Raw genomic sequence first — 11226 nt, forward strand, 5'->3', positions numbered from 1 at the left:
CTAGGATATACCTTTCTATTTCCTCAGGAACACCCTCTAAGAACTGCTCCATTTGCATTAGGAAAGACAGATCTTCCAGAGATTTAATGCTTGCTCCTGATATCCAGGCATCCCAATTTCTTACAATGTGGTAGGCGTGTTGGGAAAATGCCACGTCTGGTTTCCATTTCAGGGCTCTGAACCCCCGATGGGCATGCTCAGGTGTTAGCCCTTTTCTAAATCTGGCCTTGTTTTTAAAAGGTTCATAGCTGTTCATGTGTTCTTTAGGCATTTCAGCTGCCACCTCTGCTAAGGGTCCACTGAGCTGCAGTCTCAGCTCCACCATATACTGGTCTGTAGAGATGCTGTACCCAAGGCAGGCCCTTTCGAAATTTTCTAAGAAGGCCTCAGTATCATCACCTGCCTTGTAGGTGGGGAACTTTCTGGGATGGGAAGCGGTACCTGGAGGATTGCTAGGGTTGTCTGGTACATTCTGATTAGCCCTTGCCCTCTCTAACTCCAGTTCACGCTTCTGGCCCTCCCTCTGGGCCTCCATAGCCCTCTTGTTTCTTTCCTGGCTATCTGTCTATCATGTTCTTTTATTCTTTCCTCAGCTTCAAATCTGGTTAATTCCAGTTTTTTCTGGATGTCACTTTCTGTCATCCTAGCCTTTCTGCTTAACCCGACAGTTAGAAAGAAAAGAAAAAAACACTTGTGAATTCCCTTGCAGGAAGTTAACTACCCTGCCCTCAGGCAGAGGAAAAAAAACCTCTCTGCTTTCTAAGCAGCCAAAAAGGGGGAAAAATTGTCCTTTTAAAATCCTACTGGGCTTTTGGTTCAAAATGATCCCACCGCGCTGCCACCATGTCAGGGTTCCTTCCCCACTCTGAACTCTGGGGTACAGATGTGGGGACCCACATGAAAGATCCCCTAAGCTTATTTTTACCAGCTCAGGTAAAAAACTTTCCAAAGGCACAAATTCCACCTTGACCAGTATGCTGCCACCACCAAGTGATTTAGACAAAGAATCAGGGAAAGGACCACTAGAAGTCCTATTCCCCCCCAAATATTCCCCCAAGCCCAGCACCCCTCTTTCCTTGGGAAGGCTTGAGAATAATATCCTCACCAATTGAAACAGGTGAACACAGACCCAAACCCTTGGATCAATGAAAAATCAATCGGGTTCTTAAAAGAAGGATTGTAATTGAAGAAAAGGTAAAAGAATCACCTCTGTAAAATCAGGATGGTAAGTACTTTACAGAATAACAAAAGACTTAAAAACACAGAGGATTTCCCCTCTAGGTAAAACTTTAAAGTGACAAAAACATGGATAAGCCTCCCTCTTAGCACAGGGAAAATCCACAAGGTAAAACAAAAGATAATTAACACATTTCTTTGCTATTATTACTATGTCTGCAATACTAGATGCTTAGTTCAGATACGGCTTAGGGAGATGTATTTTCCCTGCCCCTGGTTTCTTGTTGACTCTGGGAGACACAAACAAAAACCTTCCCCCACAGATTTGAAAGTATCTTCTCCCCTTACTGATCCTTTTGGTCAGGTGTCACCCAGGTTATCTGAGCTTCTTAACCCTTTACAGGTAAAAGAGGAATTAACCCTCTACAGGGTAAAGAGGGATTTTAGGCTACCCTTAGCTGTATGTTTTATGACACCCTCGTTATATTTAGTATGGCAACACCCATTTTTCATGTCCTCTGTGTATGTATATCCTCTTACCGTATTTTCCACTGCATGCATCCGATGAAGTGGGTTTTAGCCCATGAAAGCTTATGCCCAAATAAATTTGTTAGTCTCTAAGGCGCCACAAGTACTCCTGTTCTTTTTAATATTAGACTGTGTTCCAGGATGGGGAACCAGCAGGAGAAAGAAGAGAGCAAGAAGTCGGCTTTGCTGTTAGAACCAGCTTACTATCTTCTTGTGAAAGCCCGACTGCTGTGTCTATCCGACCCAGGTGCACACAGACTGCTTTCATCACCTTATTTCACGTTTATGTCCCTACACTTCGATCTAGCAATGACAACAAGAACATTTTCTGCCAACAGCTTGAGACTGACAACTCAAAAAAATGAGACCATTATAACACTTGGTGACTTCAGTGCAAGAGCTGGATGTAGTTTTGAGAACTGGCCCGGTATTCTGGGAAAACACGGAATTGATCAAATGAATGAAAACAGCCAGTGAGCGTTAGAACTCTCTGCAAGTCAAAATCTGTTTGTTATCAACACCTGCTTCACTGGGAAAATCACAAGGAAGGCATCGTGGAAACATCCAAGATCAGGGCACTGGCACCAATTAGATCTGTACTGGCCAGGCGCAACCACCTGTAAGAAAACCTGTACACGAGATCTTATCGCAGTGCTGCCCGTGACACTGATCATGCCTTAGGGCACATCTACACTGGCAGAGTTACAGTGCCGCTCAGAGAGCGCCGAAGGGAAACCACTGGTGTGTTCACACTGACAGCTGCCTGTGCACTAGTGTGTTCACACTTGCACTACTTGCTGCGCTATTCGGAGTGGTGCACTCTGGGCAGCTTTCCCACAGAGCACTGCTTCCTCTTTTGCCGCTGACTAGTGGGAAGGCGGAAGGGGTCACGGGGCATCCTGGGTCCTGTCCCAATGCCCCATGATGCATTGCTTTGCATCCCAGCAATCCCTGTGCTTCCGTCTGCATTTGGCGCCATCTTTCAATGGTTTGTGTACTGTGCGCCAAGCCCTGCTTTCGGGCTGCAGGAATGGATCCTGAGCTGTTGTCCAGTATGCTGCTCGCACTGACCAACACGTTATGAGTGGCAGTGGAGTTATTCCTTAAACTACAAAGCAAGAGGAGTTCGACATTGATCTCACCACGCGTAGTAGCTATGAGACATGAGATTGCTTGTGGCATTCATGGAGGTGCTGACCACTGCGGAACGCCACTTTGGGGCTCAGGAAACAAGCACTGAGTGGTGGGATCACATCGTGATTCATGTCTGGGCTGACAAGCTGTGGCTGCAGACCTTTCACATGAGGAAAGCCACATTCATGGGACTGTGTGATGGGCTCACTCCAACACTGCAGTGCAAGGACAGGGGAAGTAGAGCTGCCCTGCTGCTGGAGACGCACATGGCGATCGCACTGTGGAAGCTGGCTACTCCAGACTGGTACCGATCAGTCGCTAACCAGTTCGGAGTGGAAAAGTCGACCATTGGAATCGTGTTGATGGAAGTGTGCAGGGCCATTAATTGCATCCTGCTCTGAAAGACCGTGACTCTGGGCAACGTGCATGACATTGTGGATGGCTTTGCACAAATGGGCATCCCTAACTGCATAGGGGTTATAAATGGCACATGCATTCCAATTCTGGGACCCGACCACCTAGACACCGAGTACATTAAGTGGAAGGGGTATTTCTCAGTGGTTCTCCAAGTGCTTGTGGATCACCATGGGCATTTCACAGACATTAATGCAGGCTGGTCCAGAAAGGTGCATGACACACACATCTTTCAGAACACTGGCCTGTTCAAGAAGTTGCAAGCAGGGACTTTCTTCCCAGACCAGAAGGTCACCATGGGTGAAGTCAAAATGCCCATTGTGATCCTGGGAGACCCTGCCTACCCCTCAATGCCATGGCTCATGAAGCCATACACGGGGCAACTTGACAGCAGCAAGGAGCGGTTCAACAACAGGCTGAGCAAGTGTAGAATGACTGTGGAGTTTGCATTTGGCTGTTTAAAAGCCTGCTGGTGATGCCTGTATGGGAAGCTGGACATGGCCGATGACAAAATTTTCTATGCTTATATATAAGCATATAGCTGTACACTCCATAATATTTGGGAAGGGAAGGGTGAAAGCTTCACTCAGGGCTGGACCACAGAGGATCAGCATCTGGAGGATGAGTTTGAACAGCCAGAGACCAGGGCTATTAGAGGGGCACAGCACAGGGCCATGAGGATCAGGGATGCTCTGAGGCAGCAATTTGAAGCTGAAAGCCACTAATATTTGTTGCTGTGCTCAGGACTGCAGTGCTTGTAATGCTAGGAGGTGATTGGTGCATATGATGCAAGAAGGGGCCTTAACATAAATGTATGTTGCTTTGCTGTGCTGTTTTTGCTTCACTTATTAGAATTAAGATTGCTTTCAAACAATCACAATTCTGTTATTGAAAGACAACAACCAGAGGAGAGAGTCAAACAAAAAAAATCATCAGCAGGGAGGGGGATGGGGGAAATGGAAGGAATAGAAGGTCTCAAGAGGAGGAGAGGTCCCAGGACGGCTACAGTTTTGTGTATGTCCAGGGGTCATACACAACCTTGTCCTTTGGAGTACAATGCAGCGGGTGCTGTACTTCAGCAGGGCCAAACTGCAGAGGGATGGGTGTTGAGTGCAGTGGGTAGTGGGAATCCACACTGCTAGACTGTGAGGAGGGAGGAGTGGAATGCTGTGGGTAGAGAGTGGAGCCAGGAGGTTGATAACAGTGTGTTGGCAGTGTGTGTGTGTGGCGGGGGGGAGTGCATGGGAAAGAGTTTTGCGACAGCGGCTGCAGGGGAGGGCGAGCGTGGAGCTGCTCGGTTTGGAGAGCTAGTATCTCCTGGAGTGTGTCCGCTTGGTGCTCCATAACTCTTAAGAGCCGCTCTGTGGCTTCTTTCTGGTGTGCTGCGTTCTCCTTTCGGTCCCTCTTCACGCTGTCCCGCCACTCCTTCAATTCCTGTTTCTCGGCGGCTGAGTGCATCATAGCCTCACAGAGAAAAGCCTCCTTAGTTCTTCGTGACCGCTTTCTAATTCATTTATCAATAATGATATTTCCATTTAAATCTTTCAGCGGAGCTGTTTTTTTCTTGCTTGAAGAGCATTCTAAAATCATTCTACCACTGGTTGAGAACAAAAGGACAGTGTGAACCATCTACAAAAAATCTCCCAGCACCATGACATTGAAAAATGAGAGAGGCTTGAAGAGAAATGCAAAAGGAGGCCAGGAGGTGTGCTCAAGATTTTTGGGTGAAACTCTGTGATGACATTCAGAAAGCAGCTGACAGAGGTGATAGCTGTGGAATGTATGAAAGCATCAAACAAGCAATTGGTCCAAGCAAGAAAACAGCCCCACTGAATGATTTAAATGGAAATATCATTATTGATACATGAAAACAACTTACAGAATTCTATACACCAGTGAGACTGAAATCAGACACGAGGAGCTTGAAGGATTAGCACACTTTGAAGTTATGATCAATTTGGACAACAAGGCTCCATTAGAAGATTTGCAGAAAGCCATTACATTGATCTCTGTTGAACATCGTTGGAAAAGTTATCACTCACATTATGTGCCCTAGGCTGCAATCTCTAGGTGAGAGAATATATCTTGAGAGTCAGTGTGGTTTTTGCTCAGGATTCTCCACCACTGAGATGATATTTTCAGTCAAAGCAACTACAAGAGAAGTGTAGAGAAAAACGAATACCACTGTACATAGCCTTCATCAATCTGACGGAGGCCTTCAATGTGCTCAACAGACAGGACTTTTCTATTGTGCTGAAGAAACTGGGTCCCCTCCACCCCAAAAATTGTTGAACATCATTCGTTCATTACATTAAGAAATGAGGGCAACTGTACCATATGGAAACACAGAATCAAATGCCTTTGACATCAATAACAGAGTGAAATGGGTGTGTCTTTGCCCCCATGATCTTTAACATCTACTTTTCAGTCTTGCTTTTTCATATATTTAAGGACAGCAATGATGGTGTCCATCTTTGAACCAGACTAGATGGAGTCTTGCGCAACATTACAAGGTTTAGAGCAGAGAGCCAGGTGAAAGAGCTGGTTCTGAGAGATTTCCTGTTTGCGGATGACACAGCCTTAGTTGCCCACAGTGAATCTTCCCTGTAAAATCTCTTGAGTAGATATTCTGTGCATGCAAGAGCTTCGGGTTGACAATTAGTTTCATGAAGACTGTGATCATGTACCAAAAGGTGGAAGAGCCAATCCTGACATCACCCTGGTTTCATCAACAGGCTTTGCTACTTGGGTTCTACAGCGTTCAGGCTGAACTATCAGAATCGGAAAAGCGGGGAAGAATTTCAGGCTATTACAGAAACTTGCATGGAATAACTGCAAACTGTCGACTAAGGTGAAGATGCAAATCTATGAGACTTGTGTGTTGTCATCCCTGCTTTATGGTTGAGAAATGTGACTACATATGCCAGGCAAGTCAGGAGGCTGAACAGCTTCCAGATGAGATGCCTGGACAAGATCCTGAAGTGGGAAGACAAAATACCAAACACGGAGGTGTTGTGGTGCACAGGGCTGACACACTTAGGAACCACTCTGAAGAGGAGGTTGCGATGGCTCAGTCATGTCAGGAGAATGGGAGGCGACTGTATCCCCAAGAATATGTTGTACAGCGAGATTTGAGATGGCTCTAGAAAGCAGGGTCGCCCTTTATGGCAGTACCACCACGTGTGCAAAAATGATATGAAGTCATTCAACATGAATGTGGAAAGCTGGGAGGAGCACGCCAAGTCCTGTCCAATCTGGAGGGAGTACTGTGTTCCACTCAGCATGATCCAGGGGATGGAAGCAAAGCAAGAAAGAAGAAAGCAGCATGCTGTAATCTTGGATTTTAACTCAGGTAACACATGGATCTGTGAAATTTGTAACAAGCTGTGTGGCTCTTGACTAGACCTCTTATATACACCTGATGATCCGTGGATCGACTGTTGTCTATATATATATATTCTGGCAGAGCTCTGACCTTGCTCCCATGGATCCTGAGCTTCTAGGTGGTTTACGCTAGCTTCAGTGGCTCACTGTGACCCTCCACCTAGCCCTTCTCTCTCTAGGGCCAGGGTTACAGTCTGCTGAGCCTTTTACATCACAGGCCAGCAAGGAAGTTGGTGAGAGAACTCCCACAGCCTCTATTGTCCCTGGGGCTTATTTCAGAACAGTTTAGCCTCCTGTCCTGACAGGAGCCTGACTTCTCCCAAGAGATGTTCCTGTAGTGGTGGGTTGGGGGAAACCCGGGCCTGCCCTCTACTCTGGGTTCCGGCCCAGGGACCCTAATGGTAGCAGCTGTTGGCAGCCAACCTTTCACTGCCAGAGTTGCTATGTTTCCCTGGGCCACTTCCCCACAGCTCTCCTGCTTCTCCCTTCTTCACCCTTACCTTAGGGCTCCCTTAACGATGGTTTGAGGGTGTCTTCATCAACCAGCCCTTCAGCCACACTTCCTCTCCTCTGGCTCCCTGGCTCTCCCCAGCCTGACTGGTGTGAGCCCTTGTTATAGTATCAGCAGGGCCTTAATTAGAGTCAGGTGGTCACATTAGCTTAATGGCCTCACCTGACTCTTTGCAGGTTAATTGGAGTCAGGTGTTCTTATTGGCCTGGAGCAGCCCCTGCTCTGGTCAGTCAGGGAACAGAAAACTATTAATCCAGTGGCCAGTATATCTGCCTTCTGCTACTCTGCTGTTCCCAACTGGTCTGGGTCTATCACAGTATACACACAGACATCAGACAAGCCATTGTGGACAAAAGACTTTGCTGATTGCTTCCCTCACACCCTGGAAGAGGGTATGTGCACAAGCCCTCTTCCCATTGCAGCTTGAATGCAGGAGGAAGGGAAGAAAATGCCTGTTAAGGAGAAATTGGGAAATCTTTCTGCTCTCTGGACTCTGAGGGGCAAAGATTTCTAAACATAAGCAAGAGATCCCCATGCTGTTTGGCGTGGGTTAGCCCCAAAGGACATGAAAGCTTGCTTGTTATGGAAGCTTCTATTACCTTTTAAATTAAAGATTGTACCTCATTGGTGTGAACATGTTACCTGCTTTAACCTTGTAAATAACTAGTTCTTTTTCCTGTTTAATAAACCTTGAGTTAGTTTGGTACAGGATTGGCTACAAGCGTTGTCTTTGGTCTGAGATCTGAGTACAAATGACCTCGGGTAAGTGACTGCTCCTCTGGGACTGGGAGCAAGCTTAATATTGGGATTTTTGGTGCAAGGGACCATCACAGAGGCAGGCTTGGCTGGGCGGCACGATGGATTGGCTACTCAAGGGGACTGTCTCTTCCCTGTTGAGGTTGTCATAGTGCCTGAGGAGTTCACACTTGTTACTTGGTTGGTGAAATTGCAGCAGCAGTTTTGAGACAATATTTATCATTTGTAACTCTAAATATGTTGGATTCACACTGCAGTAATGTGTACAAAGTATGACTTGTGAGGTATCACACGGAAACTAATAACATGCTGATTATTAACAACCTTGTAAAATGCGTGTGTTAACCTTACACATGACATTATGAATTCCCCTTATAAGACGATGAGAGCTTAGCTATATAACGGTGATAAACAGGTTGTCGTAGACAAAGGACTGTGGGTTACCTCAATTTACATATTAGCCATAACAAAGCACTCAAGCTAAACCAGTAGGGATGATCTTGAGCCTGACCTCAAGAGACAGAGAACTAGCATGACTCCTGCACCCCAGGGACACAGGAGACTGAATCACCAGGAGACCTTCCTGACTTGAAAGACGGAAACAATCCCTGTGGAAATATAAGGAATACAGAGAAACTCCTTCTGCATCCTTCACCTTATAGCAAAAAATAAACCAAGAGATTTGATCTCTTCGATGGTCTTGGCCAGGGTGGGAAGGAGACTGGGTGAGAGAACCGACCCAGTGCTGTGATTGACTTGGAATGATTGTTAACTCCAGCTAAAGTAACAAAATGCAGTGCTTTTGTCTCTTTAAAGGCACAATGGACCTTACTGCTCCTCTGAACGCTCCAGGAGAGGGCTGGAAGTTTCAAGGAGGATGTTTTTTGGGAAATTCGGGGTGTGTTGGGGTCACTTGGCTAGTAGCAACCAAGGCTGCAGGAGATCAGAGTGTGGCTGAGGTGTAACAAACAAGCCCTTGGAGTCAGAACCAGGGATGTCAGCCCCCAACCCGCGCAGGGAGGCTGCAGCTCCAGCTGTCACCCCCTTATCCCCCCACACAAGTGGGGAGGCTGCAGCTTCAGCTGTCACCCACCTACCCCACCCCACAAACGGGGAGGCTGCTGCTTCAGCTGTCACCCTCCACGTAGACAGGCTGATTTTCCTCCTGATGCAGACAGAGATCCTACAGATAGGTAGTTTTCCTTTCAATCAGTGGTCTCCAACCTTTTTAACCACAATCATCTTTTGAATTTAGGTACAACCCAGGATCTACCTCAAAGAAAATGTAGAAATAACAGTTTATTATGATATGTAAAGCTGAGATCAATTGCTTAATATACATAATTATACATTTTCCCTGCTTACTGAGTCTCAGTGCAACATTTGTGACTGCACATTGCTACCATTGTCTTGAAATTAGGGTTGTAATTTGAAATAGCTAGTTGGATACAGTCCTGCAGATGTGCATCTGTGAGGTGGGTGCGATACTTGGACTTGATAATCTTCATTTGTGAGAACACCATGTCACACAGATAGCTTACTTTGGTTCCACCTTTCACTTTTAAAGCACAGGACAATAGAAGGGGCTACTCTTCTTGATTTACAAGTCCCTCAAAATCACTGTCCCTTGATCTGGCTTTCAGCTCAATGTCACTTTGCATGGTCATTATCTCTTTATTAATTCTACTACTTTGTAAATCAAACACCTGATGGAATGTTGCAGCCCACCCACCAAAGTCTGCTGGAAGGAATGGATTTGAGATACACATGATGATTGGCTCCATCATGTCTAATTCCTGAAATTGCCTATTGAACTCCTCTGCTAATTTGATCAGCGGTGCACAGAACTTTTCTGGGTGGAACCATATTTTTGTGTCTTCAATTTTTTCTAGTATTTTCTCCAGACTCAAGAAGTGCTTCAACTGGGAGGACCACAGACCCAGTTTCAGTTTGAATGCATTCACCCCACTGATCATATGTTGTAAGTCTCTAGCCTTTCCCTGCAGTTCGCAATTCAGCTTGTTCAATTTGGACGTTCTGTCAGTAAGGAACCTGAAGTATAGCAGCCATGAACTGTCTAACAGCTCATTGCATAGTTTGTTCCTTGATTTTAGAAAAGTGAGGATTTCGGGCATTAAATCAAAAAATCTGTGCAGGACTTTCCCCCTCACATCTGCATGGAGGAGCAGCTCACCATAAGCAGCATCCACTTTGCCAAGTAAAGATTTAACCAGGTGGTGCTGGAGGGCTCTTGCTCAAATCGAGTTTACAGTTCTGACAATGATTTTCATTACATGTGAGAAGTCCATAACTTTACTCACTAGTGCTTGCTGATGGATTATAATGAAGGAAAATCTGGATCATTTCTGCAAAATGCAACAAAGCCTGCATGTATGCCAAGCATGGCAGGTGACCATCTGTTGTGATTGAAACAAGTTTCTTGATTGGAATGATTTTCTCAAGCATGTTCTTTTTGAATTTGTTTTAGATATCTTCACCTCTTGTTCTCTCTTTAAAGGGCAAAACAGTCAGAAGGTCCTCTTTAATTGTCGCATCCTTAAAAATCATTTGAACAAAAACAATTATCTGGGCTGTGTTGGTCATGTCGACCGATTCATCAAACTGCAGTGAAAAGCATTAGCAGTCATTCCAATCCTGCTGTAGTTGCTGAAAGACGTCTTTGGACAAAGATTCCACCTGTCTTGCTATTGTGGAAGCACCAAGTGATATGGTCTGGATTGCCATCATTATTTCCTCTTTGTTTTTAAAGTCTCTAAATAAGGAGCCTGCTGCAACAGTCTTTGCCTCTTTAAATACTTCTCCATCCGTAAATGATTTCTTGTGTTTTGCCAGCAGATGGCAAACACGAAACGATGCTTCAGTGGAGGCCTTCCCTTTTGCTGCTGGTTTAGTAAAACACAGCTATTGAGTTTTCAAAACAGCCTTCAATTCATTAACTTTCTTTGTACAGAGCTATTCAAGGGGAAACTGTCCTGGAATTTGCTATGCATTGTTTTGTGGTGCCTTTCTAAATTCTCCTTTTTACTTATCAATATACTTGTCTGACATAGAAGAGGTATGCACTTATCTTTCACTGTTGCAAACAGAAATTCATTTTCTCATTCCAAGTGGAAGTTGTAGGGTTTTGGTTTCTTTTTAGCTTGTCTGGTTTGTCACTCATTGTTAATGCTAGCTAGCTAGGTATGTATTCTTTTATTATAAAAATAGAAAAGAGGTGAGCACAAGCTAAAACTGTAATCTAACTGACACTCTGAGTGGTAGACATGCGTGCCATGCACAATAAGCTTTTTTTCAGTTCTGCA

The sequence above is a fragment of the Gopherus flavomarginatus genome, chromosome 3 (genome assembly GCF_025201925.1).
Source record: "Gopherus flavomarginatus isolate rGopFla2 chromosome 3, rGopFla2.mat.asm, whole genome shotgun sequence".
Lineage (NCBI taxonomy): Eukaryota > Metazoa > Chordata > Testudines > Testudinidae > Gopherus > Gopherus flavomarginatus.